Raw genomic sequence first — 10,892 nt, 5'->3', positions numbered from 1 at the left:
TCCCATGCCTCTTTGGGCGCGTTGAAGAGTCGCTGCCGAAATTAGGCAGCACCGAGAAATTTCGTGGAGTTGATGGTAATTTGTACCATCTTGCGACTCTTCAATAAAGAAACGATATTTTCAGCCTCGATTCCATTCTTGTTTTATTTTCCTTCGAATAATCAATGCTAGTTCCTCGAATTTTTTGTATCCAAGGAACATTAACATCAATGGCTATATAGCAACTGCGAATCGTGAAGTTAAAAGCAAGTCGGATTCGCATGCAACCAGTTTGACGCACTACAGATAACAAAAATAAATAACTATATTAAAAAAATTCCAACTCTTCCTGGAAATATCATAACACATTTAGGTATTAAGAAACAATTCTTGGTTATTTATCCCTTACCGGGAAAAAGAATTAACAGTACGACCACCATCTCGTTTATTCGACTTTGTGTTGCAAAATTCACTGGAATACTCAGGATATTATTGCAATCTTGAACCTGGAATAAAATGTGTACACATCAAAATTATTAACATGATAAATTTTCCCAAACTTCTGCTGAGAATTGCCCGAACGATAGCGAATGCAATCGAACGCTTTCTAACTATATTATAATAAGGATATCAAAAATGTGCGAGGCAAGGAGCGGAAACAATTTGAAATAAATAAATAGAAGTTCATGTGATTTGTTCAAGGGGTTCACTAGCTGCTGGGCTTTGAATAACAGTAGCGTCCACAATGCAATTGCCATGCTGCATGTAGCAGGTGCAAGGACATATGGAATGCCAATGCAGTGCAATACCAAAGCCATTATTGCATTGCATGCATAGTTTGCGGCAAAAAATTTTGCCGCGTGAAAGACCAGGTCTGACATGACGTATGGATGAGCTGTAATAGAAGTGATATACGAGGTAATGAGAATCCGCACTATTGTCATCACCTCATAAACTTAATGATAATCACAAACGAGCTAAAAAAAATCTGAGAATGCATTGCACGAGATGGCAAAGAGCGTTGACCCAAAGACCGAATGGCAGTGTGCAGTTGTGCGACTGTCTTGGTTCTACTCAATCATTCTGTACTCATGCTTTCAGGCATTATATTGTGTAAGCTTGAAAATTTTAAATTTACTTTGATATACGGTATCTTATCGTCTGAGCACTGCATTTATTAAATGTTCCGTTGTTTGTTGTACGTTAACGTTCGTATAATTTTCGAGAAAAATACCTATGAATTTTTAAATAATAATAATTATGAAATATATATGAATTCAATATAATGTCTATGAGTAAAATGATGAAAAAAATGCTAATGCTTAAGTTACATGTGCTTCTTTTTTCAACGGAATTCTATTGTGAACCGCTGGATGCCGCTCTACCAATTTTTCAGCGCAGTTTTTTCTCATTCGCAAATGAAGCACTCCAAGGAAGTACAAGTTAGATATTGAATCAACTTCAAATTGACCTTTCAATTCAACGGTGGTCTCGATATTCATTTGGAACGAAAAGTGATACCGTAATTCGGTCTGAAATCAATGCATATTTCAAAGAGAATACTTCCTTGCCGAACACCAAGTCCTAGGTTAAAATTGCATTTGAATATGCCTGCATGAAAATGCAGTAAAATGATATTCAAAGCCGAGCAAGCACATCAGAGAGCAAATTTATGCAAATAACCAACCTATCCTCTGAACGGGCAAGAATGAAGCGATTGTAAATGCATACGTATTGAAAACAATAACGCTCGTCCAGGACCAGACTATGTTTACTAAACGAATGGACGAGAAATCTTTTGTCAGGTTCAATTGCAGTTCAATAATTTTAATAATAATAGACCATGGGCAATTTAATACATTCATAGCTTATATACGAAATCAATCCTCGGCCTAATAATGAGGAAGCTGTATCTTGAGCGCCATTTCCATGGCTGTTACCAATGAAATTGAATGACGACTGACTTGTTTTTCTAATGCAATTAGAAAAACAAAGAAATCCGCGTGAAGCAATTCAAAACAACAGGTACGTCGGGTTAATAAACAAAAAGTCTTATTTTCCTTGGTATCACTGCATAATTCGACGAATTATGTAGGATGAATTCATAGGAGTACACGAGTAATACGACGAGGAATTAAGCGACTGCAGAACACAGAAGACTAGACATGCATCATTTAAAGGTTTAACTGCGCGGGTACGTACGGTCAAGCTTAATTTGCTAGGAAGAAACATAACTGCGTGGGAAAAAGGAGGAAGTCATGAGAGTTTTGAGGTGTATTTGGAAATTCTCCCATGCGCAGTCTGTCGCAACTCCCACGGTGTGGACTGCACGAGTCGCCTGCAACACCGCAACAACGCTACAACCCCAGCAGCAGGGCCTCACATTCTGTATATGTTCATTATAGCTGGCCAGCCTAAATGAAGCAATTATCTTTCGAAGTATAATTAAAATATTTCAACCGTTTAGGTGGCGACGTGCTCATTCTGTGTGCAGGTTAGTCCAGTTGACCTTCAACGTTTCTGGCACCATTTTGATGGAAATGACACTTCGTCTTTTCTAGAATTAAATTCCATATTTATTAATATACTTCAGGTTCAAACGCTATTTGCAATTGATTGACTTTCTGCTACGTACCCTACTCTTGATTATAACAATTACGGTCGCCATCCATGAATATGATCCTGCCAATCCTAATTAATGATAAACTTTTTCATCTCAAAAATCTTTCAGCAATGCAGAAAATTACAACGGCTTTTTGAAAATCAAATTCTGAAATCAAGTTATTAAAAAAATTGAATTAATCAAAGAAAAAATCGTAAAATTCGAAATATATAAAAAGACAAAACGTTCGATTGGAAAACATGTACTCGGATGTTTGTCACGTTTGAAGTAGCAGCAACTGATATATATTAAAAAAATAAGCTCTTGAACGGAAGTGTCGGTCATATTTCTCATGGTATATTCGGGCGAGCACACAATATGGAGGAGTGACCCCTGCATTGGTCAATCCACAAAGCTGGCTGCGCCTCGGAGGTTGAGTTCAAACCACACGTGTTCAGTAATTATTATGCATTATAAGAGTCTCCGCTATTCCCATGTACAGTAGTTTCACAAATGAAATAAATCTTTTACTTCTCATGGAAGCTTTACGGGATCATTGCGAACAGGCGAGAAAAATAATTCATCCTGGAAAGCCAAGGGAACGAATATCACTTGTTGTGAATGAATTTCAGAGTGTGAGACGTGAGAACAAATTATTTTGAAAAAGAAAATTACTCTGGATTCAGAAAAGTTCCCTCAAATAAGCGAGGGTAGAGGAAAGTTGCGTAATTCAAACCATAAGCTCGTCAAGTGTGCCGAACGACGGTTGAGAGGCCCAGCATCTGGTGAGCTCGTTGCCCAACAGGTGATGAGTTTAATGATGCGAGTTTCCTTCAGAGGAGCTTGCACACGACTTGGTAGCGCTCGACAGTCGGAACTCACTTTCTTTGAAGTACCTTTAAATTTGAGCCGTTATCGAAGACTGCAGAACTTCAAATCTACTTTTAATTGATAAACGAGATCATTCGTGATATTTTCTAAGAACCATGCGGACCACAATAACCAATTTGCCTTAAAGAGCTTTCTGAAAAAGCCTCGCACATCGAACGACTTTCAACCTAACAATGTGTTGATAACTTTAAATACAACACAAGTTAAATTAGTTATTATTTTGACGACAATTCTGAAGACTCTTCACATCAAAAAAACATCAATTTAACGTTAGTTTAGGTGTTTAATCGCTATTCAACATGGACAGGTGTAGTAAGATAAAAAAAAGTAAGAGGTTATTGCAACGATTGGCGAGGAAAAATGTTTTATTCGAAATGTCACACAAAAGTTTTTCATTTGTCAATAAATATGTTAATATCATTCGAAATTCAATCAAAAGAGGTTATTCTCCTTTTTTATTGATCTAAAATAACCGCAAGAGGTTATTGATCTCATCCTCTTAAAATAAATTCAATTTTTGAGGTAGGGCATTTTAAACGCAATTAAAACTGTTAAAAGGCAACTATCACAAAGTGATCCGATATTCCTGTTTAATATGACGTGGAAATTAAAAATTGATCCACCTTCCCACTACGTCTACGGAAATGTCCTACATCACGTCGCTTTTCCTACTATAAGGACAAGCATCGCGTAATCTCAGTTTGTTCCTAATTACAAAATCAGGAGTAGATGGGTATGGTGTGTCCACCCGACACGTCTTGTTGGGCACGTTATCAGGGGTTCGCGTGGACAATAAACCGCCGAACGTCAAAGAGATCGGCGACTTGAAATATCCACACTCTGGCTGTTCCGGCACTGAGTTTGTTCTCTCGTCATCAAGCTGATCGTCGCCATGAGGAAAAAGTATTGTCGTGTTGTCACTAGTGCTTTTGCTAAGCTGATGAGAGTCAGTTTCAAAATTATCAGTTGGTTTATCCTGTGAATTATCGATTATTTGATCAATCTTCTGAGCATCTTCAACTGATGCTTGCCAAGTCGTCTTGTCGCTGAGCAGGTTCAATTTTGATGGTTCATCGTTATCATCTGCATTCATCAGCGAAGAATCAGCACTCATTTCATCTGCTCGATTGGTTAGATCGGCTGCTTGGGCTGTGACGCTGGACGCATACGACTCCAGGGTCTCGTCACCGGCAGCTTCTTCAGATACGGAAGTTACATCCACAAATTCTGACCTTCCGTCGGGCACTTGAGGTGGCACGGCATCTTCTTGCACGACAGGTTCATCCAATGCACCATTTAGAACTTCATTAATGGAATTTCGAATAATAGCAGCTGCGGTGCTCTTGGTTTCTGTAAGCTCAGCCTGAGCCTTCGCTGGACTAATTCTTTCAAAACTCAAGCCAACCTCCTCACGAGTCGCTACAACGCCCAGAGCAGAAGCCACGAACGGGTTATTTACGGGTTTCCAGCGGCATTTAATTGGCAAAGAGTTGTTTTCATTCCATGAGGCCCGTGAAGACTTAAGGAAAATCTCATCGTCTTTAGAAACCAGGAAACGATCGGGATAGTCTTTCGTCAGATTCAATGGGTTGCTGTTGTCCCGAGGGTTAAAAAATTCTCGCGATTCCTCGGTTCCAAGTGCACCGTTCCTGTTGTGATGAAGCGTCTCATTATTATTGGGATACGCGCAAGCTTCTTGAAGCGTAATTTCTTTCTGAAGATGATAGCCGGCTGACACCAGATCATTTTTATCACGGTGACCTGACGTGCTGTTTGCAAGATGGTCCGCTTCATCTACGCTACTCTTGTGCGAGGAAATGTGATTATTGTTATAACTATTAATTAGATCATGCATTTTAGGCCTTTTATGGTTCTCTTTTTCTATTTGGTCGACAGAAAGCCCGCGTTTTTTGTCACTATATGTTTTCCCAGTCGTGGTTTCTTCATGCAAGTTCTGGTTACCTAAACTAGATAAAATATTTTTGCTCATTCGAACAGCGTCTTCAAAAGCTGTCATTTTATTGAGAACGTCAGAGACGCATTGGGAGTAGCCAGCTATAAAATCGGCAGATCGGCGTCTAGCAGGCAAAATATTTCGCCTTGTAGCGAGCATGTCACCTTCTCTTTCACTATCACTATCAGCGGTTCCTGCCTCTGAGAGGGTAATATATCCATCTGATGCCATATTAAAACTTTGGAAATATGAAAAGCCTGGAAATACAAATTATTTGTCGGATTAGCAAATATGCTACTACCTTACTTCACATACAATATACTACTTCACATACTACAATATACTCCTTCACTTTCGTATCACTACTGTGATACGAAAGCGCAGAAAAATATAACTACTGAACTAGGCGATTTGCACTACTGATGAAAAGCGTATCAATTTAACCATTTGACCTGCCGTAATTAGTTTGTAACTAAGCAGGTAGCTTCCACAAACTTTAAGGAATCGACGTCAAATGGGGCCTAAACATACAGGTCGTCCGAGTTGAAGGACGACGAATAAGGAACACGAGAGAAGGCGCCGTAATGATGCAGAAAATACAGGTTGTATAGAGTGGATTTGCAAGAAATAATTCGACCAAAATTGGAGAATAAATTGCTAGCCAAAGAAAAAAAACAACGAAAAATCAAACTTGTAAGATAAGTGCATTAATTTTTAAGAAATGCCATCATACACAACATCAGTTAAAAGTCAACAATTTAAGGAGCCTTGACAAGTTGACGAGTTGGCGTTGATGACACGATAACGCCTCGTTACCAAGATTAGGCATCAAATTGAACGATCTTAGAACGAACGAGTTAATACCTACTGACCTACATATTATATTGAAAATTATTCATATTATGAATACCGTCAGGCGTCGGCAGAGTTCTGAACAAGAGTTACAAGACCGCAATTTTACCGATGACAAGTTAGGCTTGAAAATGGACATTACCGATGACAAGTTAGGCTTGAAAATGGACAAATGCCAAGCAGGTACAAGTTAGAATACAATCGTTATCCTATGCATATCAAATTAGCAAAATTTATGACTTACCTACTGACCTACATATTATATTGACAACTATTCATATTATGAATACCGTCAGGCGTCGGCAGAGTTCTGAACAAGAGTTACAAGACCGCAATTTTACCGATGACAAGTTAGGCTCAAAAATGGACATTACCGAAGACAAGTTAGGCTTGAAAATGGACAAATGCCAAGCAGGTACAAGTTAGAATACAATCGTTATCCTATGCATATCAAATTAGCAAAATTTATGACAGCAAGAAAATTTTTGATTGCAGAAGTTATACAATTTTTAGTAAATTAAGGGAGATTCATATATTGATGGAACTATTCGTTGTGGTAGGACACGGCTAGACACGTTAACGATACCAATTAGAAACACTAAAGTCGCCGTTGCACCAACTCCGCCACCTTTCATTGGTAGTCAAAAATGTTTGTGGTTTTTGAGTGAATCCAAAAAATTATCAAAACCTTTCAAATCACACTAGGTTGTTATTATTCAATTTTATGGGATTCATCGTTTACATATGACTGATATGAGTTCTGCGATAGACAGACTGTGGCGTTGAGACGCCGACGTAAGATAGCTAAAACTCTCTAGTAAGTCTTAGCATGCAAATATTTTAGCTGACGGCAAACTGCATTTTATTTCATTACTTTATGCTTAGATCACACCACCAGCAAATTTATAACCAAATTAATATTCACACAATAGAAACACGTTTATTTATTTAATCAGCGGCATTGACGCGTCTTGCATGTCTTCCGTTAGAACGTTCCTCACAAGAATGTCTGGTGTCTGGCATTGTCTGCGCTGTGGTGACAGCGAATGAACTGTCAGTGGAACGTTGGGTGAGCATTTCAAACTGGAGTGTTGGGAAATGAAAAAAATATTCAATTATTCAGTCAAGAAAACATTGCTTGAATCTATCTAATGGGCTTTTCTATACAATTAAAACGTTATTTCTGAAACATAGCTAGGTATATCGAATTATTCAGAACGTAATGTGAAATGTCTTGACTTAAAAAATATTATAAAAATTCAGAATTATAGATTAAAATCAGCGATTGATGCCATAATTAAATAATAATATTTCGCACATCTTCAATAGAGTATTTTTCATTTTTAATTAGATCGCATGGGAATGCATGCTGGTTAGGCTTCCGATGCTCAATTTCTACCTTAAATCCTTGTGTACGTTTTTTTTTTCAATAATGCGTTTCAGTTAAAACCTCATGCATTTACAGCAGCGAATTCCTGTATTCCAATATGACGAGCGATCATCTAACTTTGGCTGACTGCCATTAACGTTCGTTTCTAGCAAATATATTTACCAGAAACCTCCAAACTTTACTCCTAACAGAGTGCTGCATTCCAGTGACACGGAAAACTATTTTTGCGCTTACCCTCCAAGTCACGGCTGTATCTGTTCTATGACACCGAGTCCAACAATCCGTTCACTTGCCTCCACGCAAGGCTTAACAGATAATGAATTTTTTGGTGCGGTTAGGGCTGATTATGAGCGGCCAGGCAATTCTCAGGGTCTGTCCAGCGTTGAATGAGAATATCCCACGGTCCCTGCTCATCCGTCATATCGGCGGCGACGCCGGGCCTGGACTGGCAGAAATTCTGAATGTTTGTGGCATGAAGCTCTTGTCTGCATGGAACTGTCACAACGACAACGGTTTCTCTCTGTTTCAGATTTGTTCACATTCTGTGCACGCGGATAGAAGAGGGATGTACAAAGAAATCGTGTCTAGTTCCATAATATCTTATGAGCGAGTCCTTGCACTTGATTGTTCCATTTAAGCAGGCCTATAAGTACACATGAAAGAGGCCTTGCAATGTCCATATTATATGCAATAGAAGATGTCAACAGCATGTAGTAGAGACAGGCAATGCGACAAATGAATAGTTTGAGCTTTACAAGTTTTAAATTCAGCGTGACAGGCCTCAGATGACAGGCCTTAAAACTTAATATTTTGAGCTTTAAAATGATTTAGGTCGATCAATAACCACCGCGAGCTTTGGGAATTATATATTTTAGCATAGGAGCTCCTTGGACAGTTTCCCATGAGTGTCCCCGTGGTTTTTAACCTGCGGCCCATCCTACTGAAAGCCATGCACGCTTCCAAAAGCGCATTGAACTTCTGTCATGTGTTGCGATGTCCTTCACAGGACGCGATGCGGAACATGTCCAACCAAAACCCGACCGATTTCTGTTCACTTGAAGAGTAATTTCATGAAGGATGTTTCAAAATCTTGCTCGATTAGTAATCATGTGTCTGCATACCTTACATGTGTAGCTGTATCTCCGTTTTTCATTTTGAAATAACAATTATTCTCAATTTATGATTAATAATTGTCAACCTTGCGCAGAATCGTGCATCAATGTTTGTCATCAGGCAAAGTAAGCGTTTTCACTCCATACGAGACAAGTTATTCTTTATATAGCTATTATACCCATATATGTATTTTATAGGTCACAGACAAAATAAAATAAAAACATATGTTTTATTATTATTATTATTTTATTATTATCAAGCCCATTACTTTTTAATTATTATTAAATTTTCGTGGTTTGTCGAGCGCTCAGTGCAAAGTTGTTGATCATACGCCACATTGGGCGTATATTATTATTATTTGGGCTTCAGAGCACAGCCTGATCGTATGACGACTACCCAGAAAAGCATGACGCTTGGTCCCATGGCGATCAAGTTTGATTATTACTAGTTGTTACGATGTTCAGGAATTGTGACAGTGCGCCACAGCACGTGAGAAAATTCGAGGGCCGCAGGTGCGATGGCATTAGGGGAGATAGAGAGGGAAGAGTTGAGCGCAAAATGGAAAATCCAGAGGCATGTAAGATGATACTTAGAATATATATAAAGAGAAATGGATTTAGTAGTGACATACAACGCAAGTTTAATCAATTATAAGCGGTGCACATGAAGAAATATATTTAGCTTCTTAATACTGATAAATGTGCGTACTGGTGTGATTGTATAGAAAAACGTGCCGTGGTTCTCAAATTGAAATTTAATGCAACATTGAATTCATTAAAAAAAACAGAATTGCCTGCGATTTTAAAACGAATAAAAAATGAGGTTCCTGAGATTTCAGCGTTGTTTTGCGTTGAACTGGAAATCGAGCTTGTCCTATTTTTTCAATTCACTTGACTTCAGCGTGAGGATTATTTTGATAGCCTAGCTGAAGCACACTTCGCTTAAGTTATTATCTTATTATCATAGATTAGGGATTTTGTATGTGAGCATCGCTTGCTAAATGAATAAAACGCTACGCATACACGAATTAAAGTGGCAAACTTACGACTGGTTTACGACATTCAAGCTAAATTTTTCTATAGAAACTGATAATTAACTTATAGGCTCAATTTGGTTAAATTATCAGTTAGCAAAAATTATACTTGAAAGCAGTAAATATCCCCCAAGTACTCTGAGTCCTGAACTCATACTAATTTTGGTGCCCAAAGTAAGAAAACAGCTAACGATCAAGCAGACCTCATCAATATAAATAAATTCTGAATAAGTAAACATTTTTACCTTGGAATTTCCTCGCGGTCCCAAAATCGCTGCATGATCAATCAACCTTCCTCAATACCACACAAAAAAGTTAGGCATGACAAGGCTTCTATTGGAGCGTCAGATTAATAGTTTCGCATGCTAAAATATTTACACTGTGTATTAATGGATTTAAATATTCCATTGAAGGTAATGGGAGAGATTGGCTGCGCTCGCTGACGTGCAGGTGACGTGGACTCGACTAATGATGCCTGATGTAACACCTGAGTTGCTATACCTGTTGCCGCAGGTCCCTAAGCTCGGATCATTCCTCGCAGAATGTGACAACTGCGCGGATCTTGCCAACACTTGACTTGCTATACCTGTTGCCGCAGGTCTCTGTAAGCTCGGATCATTCCTCGCAGAATGTGACAACTGCACGGATCTTGCCAGCACCTGACTTTGCTATACCTGTTGCCGCAGGGCCTGTAAGGTCGGATCATTCCTCGCAGAATGTGACTACATTCTGATTGAATGTAACTGACATTCCATTCAAATGCCACTGCTGCTTTAGAAAGAAAATCAAACTTATTATAAATATTGAAATGATGTTTCTTTGCTATTTTTAAAGTATTGTGAGACCTGCTTATAATAATCGTTAGAATTCGTGCTTAATACAAAATATTAGCTAACATTTTTAATTATGCTTGAGTTTTATCCAAAAAAGTTTTGAATACATGTGCGCTTCATTTCATGACCACAAACCGCAAAATTCTCACGCAAACCCCTTATAATATAATTTAATGATAGAATAAAACAATAAAACAATTCATAAACGGAAATTTTCAAGTTTCAGGCAACACCCGCAAGCAAAT

This window comes from Hyalella azteca, unplaced genomic scaffold, assembly GCF_000764305.2.
Source record: "Hyalella azteca isolate HAZT.00-mixed unplaced genomic scaffold, Hazt_2.0.2 contig3384, whole genome shotgun sequence".
In the NCBI taxonomy this organism is placed as follows: Eukaryota; Metazoa; Arthropoda; class Malacostraca; order Amphipoda; family Hyalellidae; genus Hyalella; species Hyalella azteca.
This window is presented reverse-complemented; position numbering follows the sequence as displayed.